Genomic DNA, 10,761 nt, shown 5'->3' with positions numbered 1-10,761 from the left:
CTCCTAACAGGTAAGAAGGGCTCATATTATCAGCCCTTAGAGAGAGCAGGGCAGAAGTCTGATGTGCTCTTTCAACTGTACTAAACTGTCTGTACTGTAGCTCGCTGACTGACTAGACACACACACACACACACACACACACACACACACACATATTCAGCAGCTCTGTCGGCTGATTGGAAAACAGAGAGAAAGAGCAGAAAGTGAAGGAGAATAGGCAGAAAGATGAGAAGAACTGATTTGCATGTGGAAATGGAGATGTAAAGAAACGAAAAGATTAAGGGTACGGGAATAAGGATGAGATTAAATCTCGGAGAGCCCGGCTGATGTGTGTGTGTGTGTGTGTGTGTGTGTGTGTGTGTGTGTGTGTGTAAAACAGAGAGGAGGAGGAAGAGGGTGAGAAAACAAGACAGAGAATGGTATATTTTCAATGGAAGGTATATTGCAATCCACTTTTCTGATTTTAGGAGTGCACCGGGGGGATAAGGAGTTTGTTTTGGTTTGGGGGAGCTGACACAACATCCACTGCTTCCACCGTCAGGCAATCCCCACCACGGACACGCACACACACACACACACACACACCCCTACATGAGGCCCCAGCCCAGCCCTTCCAGCTTCCTCAATATTTCATGGGATGAGCCCATGCTGACTAACTCAAGGCCATGCAAGCAAGGCTCCCTAACCGACCAAAGCGCTCGTAGTCTGCAGAGGTTCCTGGTTGCCAATAACCACGATCATGGAAACAACAACATTTAGCTGCAGTTCCCAGGAATCAAATAAACGAGAACATCGTGAGTCCAAGATGAAATGTAAATTATATTGGGTTTTTCCCTTTTTGAGTGCAGCTCAAAGAAGCAAAGGTAAAGGTGTTAACTGGCATCACAATGCTTTTTTTTGTCAATAAAAAAACAGATTTCTTTGCACATTTTTGAAGGTTGAACCCAAACACAATTACACGTGGGCGCATCTTTGATAGCATCCTGTGGGTCTCAAACAGGTGAAAGTTCTTGAGCTAAAACTTGTTTTTTAGATGATTGCACAAAGTTACCTCATGCAAGGTTCTTCAACTTTTTGGGGGGAGCTTTTTGTCTCCATTTTGGCCTGCTGGTACTACTTTACAATCCCAGTTTACCATCAAGAAATGTATGAAATAAAAAGCCCTAACTGGTCACATGCTCCATTGAATTATTGAACACACTCAAACAAAGGGTACTCTTACATTCCTTTGATTCTGTGTGAGTGGTTGGGTGGAGGAACGCGTTAGCACTGGACAAGAGTTTAATCCCAGCTGGAGGTCACCAAATGACATGTTTTACTTTCCTGCTGAAAGGATGATGCTGAAAATATTCTATATTTTCTGCAATTGTCAACAAATTCCATGAATAGATCCGCACTAACAACGTGTTGTCCATCCTCAACACTTCTGGCTTCCTCGGCCCGTCTGAGCAACGTTGGTTCCTATTGAAGACTTTACGGTTTAAAAAGATATACTTTCATTAAAAAAAGAAAAAGAAAAGGATAAATAATTTCCCTAAACGGCAGCTTTTTTTTGTTACTTTCAGTCGTTTTTTGGCGACCAAGTATATAAGCAGAAGCAGAATTGGCTCAACATAAACTACATGTTTGTTGTGGAAGTGCAGCAGTGTGGCTGAATGGTGAATTTGTATTTGTTTTGGGGACAGTTTGGAGCTCCATGGCAACATGAGGCTTTAACTGCACAGAGTTCATGTTAACAGGGTGAAGTCATTGTTGGTTTTAGGTTTTTCCATGAGACTTGTTGACAATGTTATAGCCAGGCTTATTGTTTAAAAGCAATTTGGAGAAAGTGCAACATTAAGTGTTGGGGGGATACATATTGAGAGATGACCTCTGAGCCCCAGTGGGTCACCTTCCAGCTGGTGAGGAAGGTGACATACAGCGGCAGTTTATCCCCTCAATGAAACAGTAGAAGACATGAGGATAAAGATCATTGTGTTGTTTGTAGATTTTAATGACAAACCTGAAACTGTACACAGTTTTGGCCTGATCTTTGTTTTCGAGTCTATTCAGAGTGAATATCGAACCATCAAACACTTCAATTTTCGCCACTCTGCCTTGTTTTGTCTAGATTTTCTTCAAGCTGAGTGTCATTGGAGAGTAAACTATGTGTATGCTTTCAGTCCTTTGTATTTTTCCCCCTCCGCCTCCCTTTTCTCTCTCGCCGGATGCGTGCGAGAGAGCCAATGCGCGCTTGTGTGTGTGTTTGCAAACGAACGTGTGCAGGCTTTGTTTTTCTTTTGAACATCCCTTTGATGTTGCTGTTTATTTATTTATTTCTCTTCCTGCGAAGGCCCTTTCTCTGCGGTTAGGGCTACAGCGGATTGGGCGCGCGTTGCTCTGAGTGCCATCCATCAGCGAGGAGCCTCTCTGACGGATGAACCAGTGACCTCAGCTGCCTATAGCACATCAGCTTGAAGCTGGAGCCGCACTGGGGGATTTTTGTTTTTAAGGAGAGGTAGTGTAACCAGGAGGGCCTCTGCTTCATCACCAACCTGTCTGGCTGAGTATCAGTGTGCGTCACATGTAAAACAACTATTTCATCTCTAGCCAGGAGGTATTACTTTACTTTGGTTTCCCAATAATAAAGGAGCTCTTGTAGTTGTGGGTGTACTATTTTTGGCTGATACCTGTGTCTTCTCTGCTGAATGGGTTTTAATATGGTGGTGGTATGAAGGCCAGTCCAATGAACATTCGTAATCATTCTCAAAGCCAAATGGAAAACACTGGGACTGACCTTACCGCCTCATCATAAAGGTCCCCCATTCCTGCAGACTTAGAGCAGTAGGGACATCTTAGACATGAGGAAAGTGTCTTCTTCTTTTCTTCTCTATGAATGGTGCTGAATCTGTCCATGGTGCTGAAATGACCCGGCCAGCGTCAAATGCGGCTGCATGTTGCAGATGGATAGGCAGCTGACTGGGACATAATTAAATACTCTATACAGATTTACTTGGATATTGTGTTGCCCTTTATGCATCTATTGGCACATTACACAGGTTTTTTTATTTTTATTTAAGGAATTTTAACTATTGGATATAAATAAGTCTGATCTGCCAAGCCATTAAGATGAATCATGGCGTATCCCACAATTGAGTAAGTTCAATGCATTTAAAGTTTAGTTGGCACAAGCAACATAATGATGAGCATAATGCAGTAAGTCAAAGCTAATTAAAGTACATAAATGAAAGGCTTACCAATTGCAAAAAGTAGTTGGATGGCTTGACAGATACAATTCCCTTACTACTACATCTACGCTTTGAAGCAGCATTCTCATTCCCAACTCTCCAAATAACGGCATTTAGTCAGTGGCCCTACGCTTCAGACTATAACGCTCTAGGTGTCCCACTAGTGTAATCTTTGGACGTGTCAGTTTTTGCTTGATACACGTCTTACAGTTTCTTTTCATAATACATCTATGTAGGATTAGTTCATTTTTAAGTTTACAGATGCAACACAACTACTTAGTTAGGGTCAGGCAACAAAAGTACTTGGTTAGGTTTAGAAAAAGGTGTTGGTTCGCGTTAACATAAGTATGTTTGTTGTGTAAAACAAGTATACTTGTTACGTTACTGACAATAGTTAAAGATCAAAGCATGAAATGTCCCATACAGTGAGAATAGGTGATTTAAGGACTTATATAAAATACGTAGAAATAAAAAAACTAAAGAATTGTCCATCTCAGACTTAACTTGACCACCTCTCTTCTCCAAGTTCACATCCTTCCATCCCTCTATGTTGATTTCTTGTCCTTCGAAGCAAATCTCCCAGACCATGGCTTCCAGGTTCATGTTCAGCTTGTCTTTGACCACGTGTCTGGCATTGCTTGGATGGTGTCTTCTCTGGTGGATAGCCATCATCCATCAGTCCGTATGTCTTAACCTGTGGAGTTAAAGCTCTGACAGACACCCACCGAGACATTCTGACAGCTGAAATAAACCTGGGCCCTTGTGTACTTTTGTCTCTGCTTACTCCCAGTCGTCCATGTCCACTGACGTGCATTACTCATTATTTAAGAACACTCTATGCATAGACTTCCATTTGGCTTTACATGTATTTGTTAGCTTATTCATTATGCTGCTATCTTAAAAAGAAGAGTATTTAAAAAATATTTTAAAACAAACTATTGAATCAGTACAATGCTCCTGTGGACCTTTCACAGGCACAGCTCCAGCTACTCTGCCCTGGAATTAAAAGCCAGTCAGTGTGATACTCAACAGGTAAGCTACATATATATATATCAAACTACTTATCGTTAGATCTCTGAAACCTGAACTCACATTCCTGTGTAGCCATTTGTATGCCTTCTAAGCTTTCCCTTCTTTAAATTCCAGTGGCCCCTCATTCCTAGCAGACAGACAGACCTGCAGCATGATGCTGTGTCTCCTTCAGGTGCCGTTAGAATAAAACCTCACGTTCACAGAGGTTTTGGTAAACAGGTGAAAGTTTTCTTTGATACCCAAGTCAGTTACTTTGATACATTCTGAAGAAACATAGACGTAACGGTATTGTTTAGCGGCCCGGTTACAGCAGTTAACTTTTTTTTTCTTAAGTGAGATATATTTATATCAGTCTGGGAAGGCGTAACTGAAGAAAGATGATTGTTGTCAATCTTCTGTATCTCCAAATGGACAGAAAAATAGAGGGTTTGATCAGTTTAGTTGTGTTTATCTGAAACAACCACACGTTCTACCTTTATCTCTATAAAGACACCTAACTATGGTCTGAGTAAGATAAATGCTCATTCACATTCGTTTCAGCTACAATGACCAAGACTTCCCTGCTTTGCTGTATTGTTTTTTTGTACCAAATCAGACGCGACAGAACCAAGGTGATTGCATTATTTGGTTGCCAAAGACAAAGCACAAAGTCCTGAGAACCTAACTGCTGGGTGGTGGGCAGAATCTGCCTGCCGAAGGTATCTGGACATTTCTCTCTCTCTCTCTCTCTGTCTCTGGAGGGGACTGTGTGAATTCAGCATTTTGATCGCAGAGTGTAATCGAGCGTCTCCTTGTCTGGAGAACCGCTGAGGGATTGAAGCGCGATCAATCACCCCTCTCTGGACTGTCCGGCCGTTTTACATGTGGCTGAGTCCAGGCTGCTCGCTGGTGGGAACGATAAAGAAAGAAGGCGTGAAAAGTTTTCAGAACACTCGTGACATGTTTGTGTACGAGCCAAGTTGATGGTTTTCTGATCACACCAATGTAGCATGACGCTCACTTTCACCGAGAGGAATATTCTAAGTGTGTACCTTCAATAAAAGAAAACAACACAAGTCTTGCATGGGTTTGAGGAACTGGTTGCTTTGGATTTGTACCAGCAGTTTATGCAAGAAATATTGTTGTTCACTCTATGGAAAAAATGCATGAATCTGAAGCAGAATTGTCCCATTAATGGTCCTTAGTTGGGCCAACCTTTGTGGTTTAACAAGCCAACAGAATAATTAATATGTTTTGACCCCCTCCTACGTTGGTCAAAGAAAGGCCTATAGGCCAAAAGTGTGTTTGGCCTGTTTAGCATAAAATGAGCGCATTAATACCTTGGGACTCAATTATTTTGCAAACAGTTTGGATGGCAAAACAGGTTACGAGAAACTGACGACTTTAAAGACCCCGAGCCAGAGACAATGCTGGCATTGCACTAATTATGGAAAGTAAGACTGTACTTGAAATTATGTTTCTTTCAAAAACATCTTTCCGATATAAAACACACAATTATGATTTATGGATCACATTTTTTTGTGCCTTGATATTTCTTATGTTATCAAAATAATATAAAACTGAAGAAATTCAAGCTGCCACTGGATTTGGTGTCATATTGACCTGATGTAATTCAAATGTTTAGGTACAAGTAAAATTACAGTCATCCTGCGCTATGATTTCTATGGTTTGGGTTCAATCCCGCCTCTATGTCAGCTCTTCACTCTTGGCCAGTAGATCCAGACGATTCTCTTTACCCATAATCCTCCTGCTGACTCCTTCCCCTTTCTCTCACCTGATTAGAATTTCTGCCGTGGCCTTTGGGATTGGACGATTTCAACATATTTTATTTAACTGCTTTTGTAAGCCCTAATATTCAGCAGCTGTGATCTATGGCTGAATTACAATTTTCAGGGTCAAGGAGGGACTTGGCTGTGGAAAAGGGGTGGATACAACTGCTGTGCTGGTGAGGGGTGGGAGGGGGAGTGGGTGTATATGTGTATGTGTTGGGGGGGTGATGGAAAAAGAAAAAAACAGAGAAAATGGGAAGGAAGAATTTCACGAGTTGTCTTTAAAAATGAATGAGAAAATGAGTAATCCCAAAGTCACAGCATGAAAAGAGGGAAAATCAATATGGCCTCTCAGTTCACTGGGGCCCTCGCAAGTCCTTGAGATGAACAAAAAGTTGTGCATTTTGTTGCCACATCCATATGTCTCAATAGAGAGGTGTGTGTTTTGTGTGTGTACGCCTGAGTGAGTGTGTGTGTACAGTAAGCCTTTCTGTTTAAGGAGATGTGGCATTGTGTGTGCAAGGCTGTATGTGCAGGGAAGAAGCTGCGTGGAAGGTATTTCAGGGAAAGTTTGGTTAATAATTTAGGGCTTGAGCGAATATTGTGAGTAAATGTGACTCGTGTAAAATATATCGAGATTGTTCCAAAATACCCATGAAATGAGAAACAAAGCAGGGTTCCTTCATGTACTGTGGAGGACAGTACAGTGCGTCACTATTTTCAGAGGCGGAGGGACATGTGCGGACATCATACTGGTTTTTTAATCTTAAGACTCCCGATTAAATTGTCCCCATGCACCAGTCTGGAATTGGCCCCCTCATAAGAATCCAATTCAACTTCCTGGCCTACGTGGAGAAAACGGGCCGGCGAGCTCTGGGATTGGATGCCCTCTCATGAATAATTAATTGCCACCAACCATCTGAGGCGGAGGTTTCATAGAGGGGGGGCGGGGGTAGTAGGTAACAGGCTGCTGAGGGTATCGGAGAGGGTGCCCTTTTTTTCCCCCCAGACAATGCAAACACATATTCCTGTCTCCCTCTAATCCAGACACCCTTCCATCCACATGCATGTCTAGGAGTGAACAAGTATGTGCACACCTTTTCCATCCATCCATCCATCCCCCACTCCACCACCCTTCTCCTCGGTGCTGTCATGCTAAGCGATGCCCCCACCTTCCTCCCCTCCCCAGTTGATTAGCGAGCTCTTCAGTAGCCTGTCATGGCGGATGTGCTCCATCAAAGCTGATCGACTCCTCGTTTTCCAGAAAGATGTCGCGGGTTATCAGCGCACGCTCAGATCTCTGGCTACGGGAGGAGCGTGACTGACAGGCCGTCTTTTGAAGACAGTGATTCCTCCACTGATGCCTCCCAGTTGGAAATTTAGAATCGTGTCTGCTAAGACACCATATGCAAAGTAAATTAATGTACAGGGGCGAACCCGACTAAACCCTCCTCTCTCTGAACGTCCAGGCCACTGAGTGCCTCCCAGGCAAACTTACCTCCTTTGCGCTCATCACCACTTTTCTTCTCATTTGTCTCTTACTATCATTCGTCCACTTTTAAAATGGACAGCAACACGGTAGAAACTATGCTGAGCATCAGTGATGAATTTGCTGGCTACTTTTGCTTAAGTATAGGGGGAATCCATTCAACACATGCGGCACTGGCTATCTTTAGCATCTACTTTGGTACACTGTACTCATTCACATACAGTAATAATTTAATTTAAAGGGCAAATGGCAGAGAAATAATGACAAATAAATGAATGTAAGTAAACGCTTCTGCCACTATAAAACAGCTCCATTTTCTCCAACTCCCCATTGTCATGCAAATTGGATTGCTGGTTACAACTGTATGTCTTTGTAGTGGTAAAGTGTTAATTTCAGTTCAAAGGCTGAGGCAGTATTCTACGGGGAGAGATGGATGAAGATGGAGGGGAGAGGGGAGTGCCGAGTGGTTTAGCCTGGCTCAGCCTAGCTCTGACCTGGCTCTTTGTGCTTCTATTGCCTCAATGGCAAAACAGAATTAGAGTCTTCTGTACAGGTGTGCCTTTAATATCAAAAAGAAGGCACACAGCGCTGCTATAGGTTTGAAAATGTCAGCTCCGCGGCTTTACCTCCCCACTTGTTTCTTCGTCTGTTCAATGACAGCACTCAGCGGCTAGAGGAGGGAAATGCAACTCATGACACGGCGTCTTGGTTACTGAGATTCAGAACTGCTTTAACGACAGATATTTGACAACACAGACACTGACAGACATCACAAAAAATCCATCTTTATAGTTTTACGAGCAGCTCAAGAGTTTGGAGGAAACGAGACGAACTGAAGATCCTGGTCGACAGGATAAATGAGTAATACGGGCCTTACGGATGGACACAAACAGATATTGTGCATACAGACAGTCCGACGTAGCCTTTTTTTACAGCGAGCCCTCCAGCTCCATCTGAACCGCAGGGGGACACATCCTGCACGCACATGCACGCACGCATCCATGTATGTATGGCTGCTCAAATAATGGGGGGCATTGTCATTTCTTCGCGAGCACAAACACCATTAAAATGGTCGACGGCGCTGATGGGGGCGAAAGAAAAGACAGATAAAGGGCCGAGAAGAGAAAGAAAGCCATTCTGCGAGGACTGGTGCCGTGTACAAACGGAGAACATGGCTCCTCTTCTAACAGCAGCACACTAGAGCGTGTGTGTGTATTTTTTACCGAGGGGGGGTGTCCACCATACGTGCAGCAGAGCATGTGTGCTTTTCTGTGTGTGCTGAATCAAACAGTGGAAGATTCATTGTAGTTCTCAAACAGTGCCATTGTGGGGTTTTCTTGGGTGGCTGTTGTTGCAGGGCCTCCTTTAATACATGTGTGTTTGTGTTGTGGGGGGTGGCAGCATCACGGACCCTCCTGGAGACGAAGCGCCCACCCTCCCGCCGTGATCCCACCACTGAAGCCGTTTATCTTGTTTAAGGCCCGCCCCTTCACCGGGGGACGGCCAGCTGAAACGGCGCTTGTCACAATCCCTTGTCGTCTTAAATGGATGACAAACATCAGGCTTTTTGTAATGGTGGTGCATCACAGAGGTTCCTTGTTGAAGAAGAAGAAAAAAAAAACTTTTATGTTAACCTACTAGAAAGGACTTAACGGGAATGACTGTTAAGCTGTGCACCGGGGACGCTAGCGAGACCGACTGACGCAAGATGGAGTAGTAAAAGATAATAATTTCCGCTGATGAAATACCAAAACCATTGCTATGTGATCACTCGTGTTATTGAAACCGTATTAAGTGAGGCCCAGTGGAGCGAGGATGTGAATGTGATTCGAGTGGTTAATGTTTCAGCTCTCACAGGAAGGACGGCCATGCTGGAGACGTGGTTGGTGTAGAAAATGAACGGGGACACCCAACAACTCAAACCTCTCTCTGGCAAACAGGAGAAGGCAGGGAGAGCTTCAAAATCACTTTTCAGACATCAAATAATTAATTGCTTGCCCCCCACCACCGTCTCTCTCCTGGTGTCTGAATGGAAGACACAGCTCCAGTCACTTAAGGAGGGTTAACACCCGTCTAAATTAAATATTAAAAGGTGTCTGTACCTGCTGCTATTGTTGCCCCTTGGAATAAGATATAACCTATTTTTGACAAGTTTTCATCGTCAGCCCTCTGCGGTGAGACGCTTGTCGAAAACCAAATCAGCGGATGGGGGGAGTGGCAGTGGGGCGTGGGGGGCAGTGATGAATAATCTAGTTCATATTCCAACGACACTCGCCGCTCAGAGGGAGAGAAAGAAAGGGATGAAGAGAGGGAGAGATGTGCAGGTGGAGAAAGAGAAAGATGGACGGAGGAGGGGAAAGATGAAAGCTGGGGGAAAGCGAGGGATGAGTAAAGGGGAAAAAAGGAGAAAAAGAGGAGAAAAAAAGGGAGGAGTGGCAGATGATAGCCAACGTCTGCCAAGGTATCACATGACGGTGCTCCTGTTTAAATAATAAAACAGCACGGGGGCTCTAAACAAATCGTTATCTTCCCACCTCCATGCATCCCGCCTTCCGTCTACCCCTCCCTCCATTTCCCCGCTTTTAAAAACTTGTTTTAATGCCATTTCTTAATGAACATAATAGCTCGGCGCTAATAATGAAAAGAAAATAAAAACATCTAAAAACGCGCAGGGGCCCCCGAGTTGTCGCAGGCGCTCAATTATTTCCTTGTCAAGTGGGTCTGTTTTTAATGAGGCCCTGTGGGACTGACGTCTGTCAGTCAGCCCTGACTTTTTGACACCATTACAACTTCAAATAGAAGCCGCCGCCACGCTGCCTTCCACCGCTCACTCGCTAGCTACTGCTCCGCTCATCTGACAGGCTGGGAGGGAGGGAGGGAGGGAGGGGAGGACAGGGAGGAGGAGAAAAGGTGGCAGGAGAGGTAGAGAGAGGGGGGAGCAGGAGGGATGGGCAGAAAGACAGAGATAGAAAGAGAGAGGAGGAGAGGGTAGGCTGCATGTGCACAGACACACACGGTGTGCACTGGGTGAAAAAACAATCACTGAGGGTCATTACCAGATGAGGTTTGTCAAACTGCCAGGGATTTCACCCCCCTCGCCCCCTACCGCCATGCTTCCTTGTACACTTCCTTCCTTCTCCCTCCTCTTTGCTCCCTTCCGTTTTTTCATTATCCCTCCACTTTAATGATAAATCTTGGTGGGTCAGACCCACATGGGACGGTCAGAGGCGCACTATTTTGTTGG

This window comes from Taurulus bubalis (genome assembly GCF_910589615.1).
Source record: "Taurulus bubalis genome assembly, chromosome: 2".
NCBI lineage: Eukaryota > Metazoa > Chordata > Actinopteri > Perciformes > Cottidae > Taurulus > Taurulus bubalis.
The sequence above is the reverse complement of the archived record's forward strand: the minus strand, read 5'-3'. Positions refer to the sequence as shown.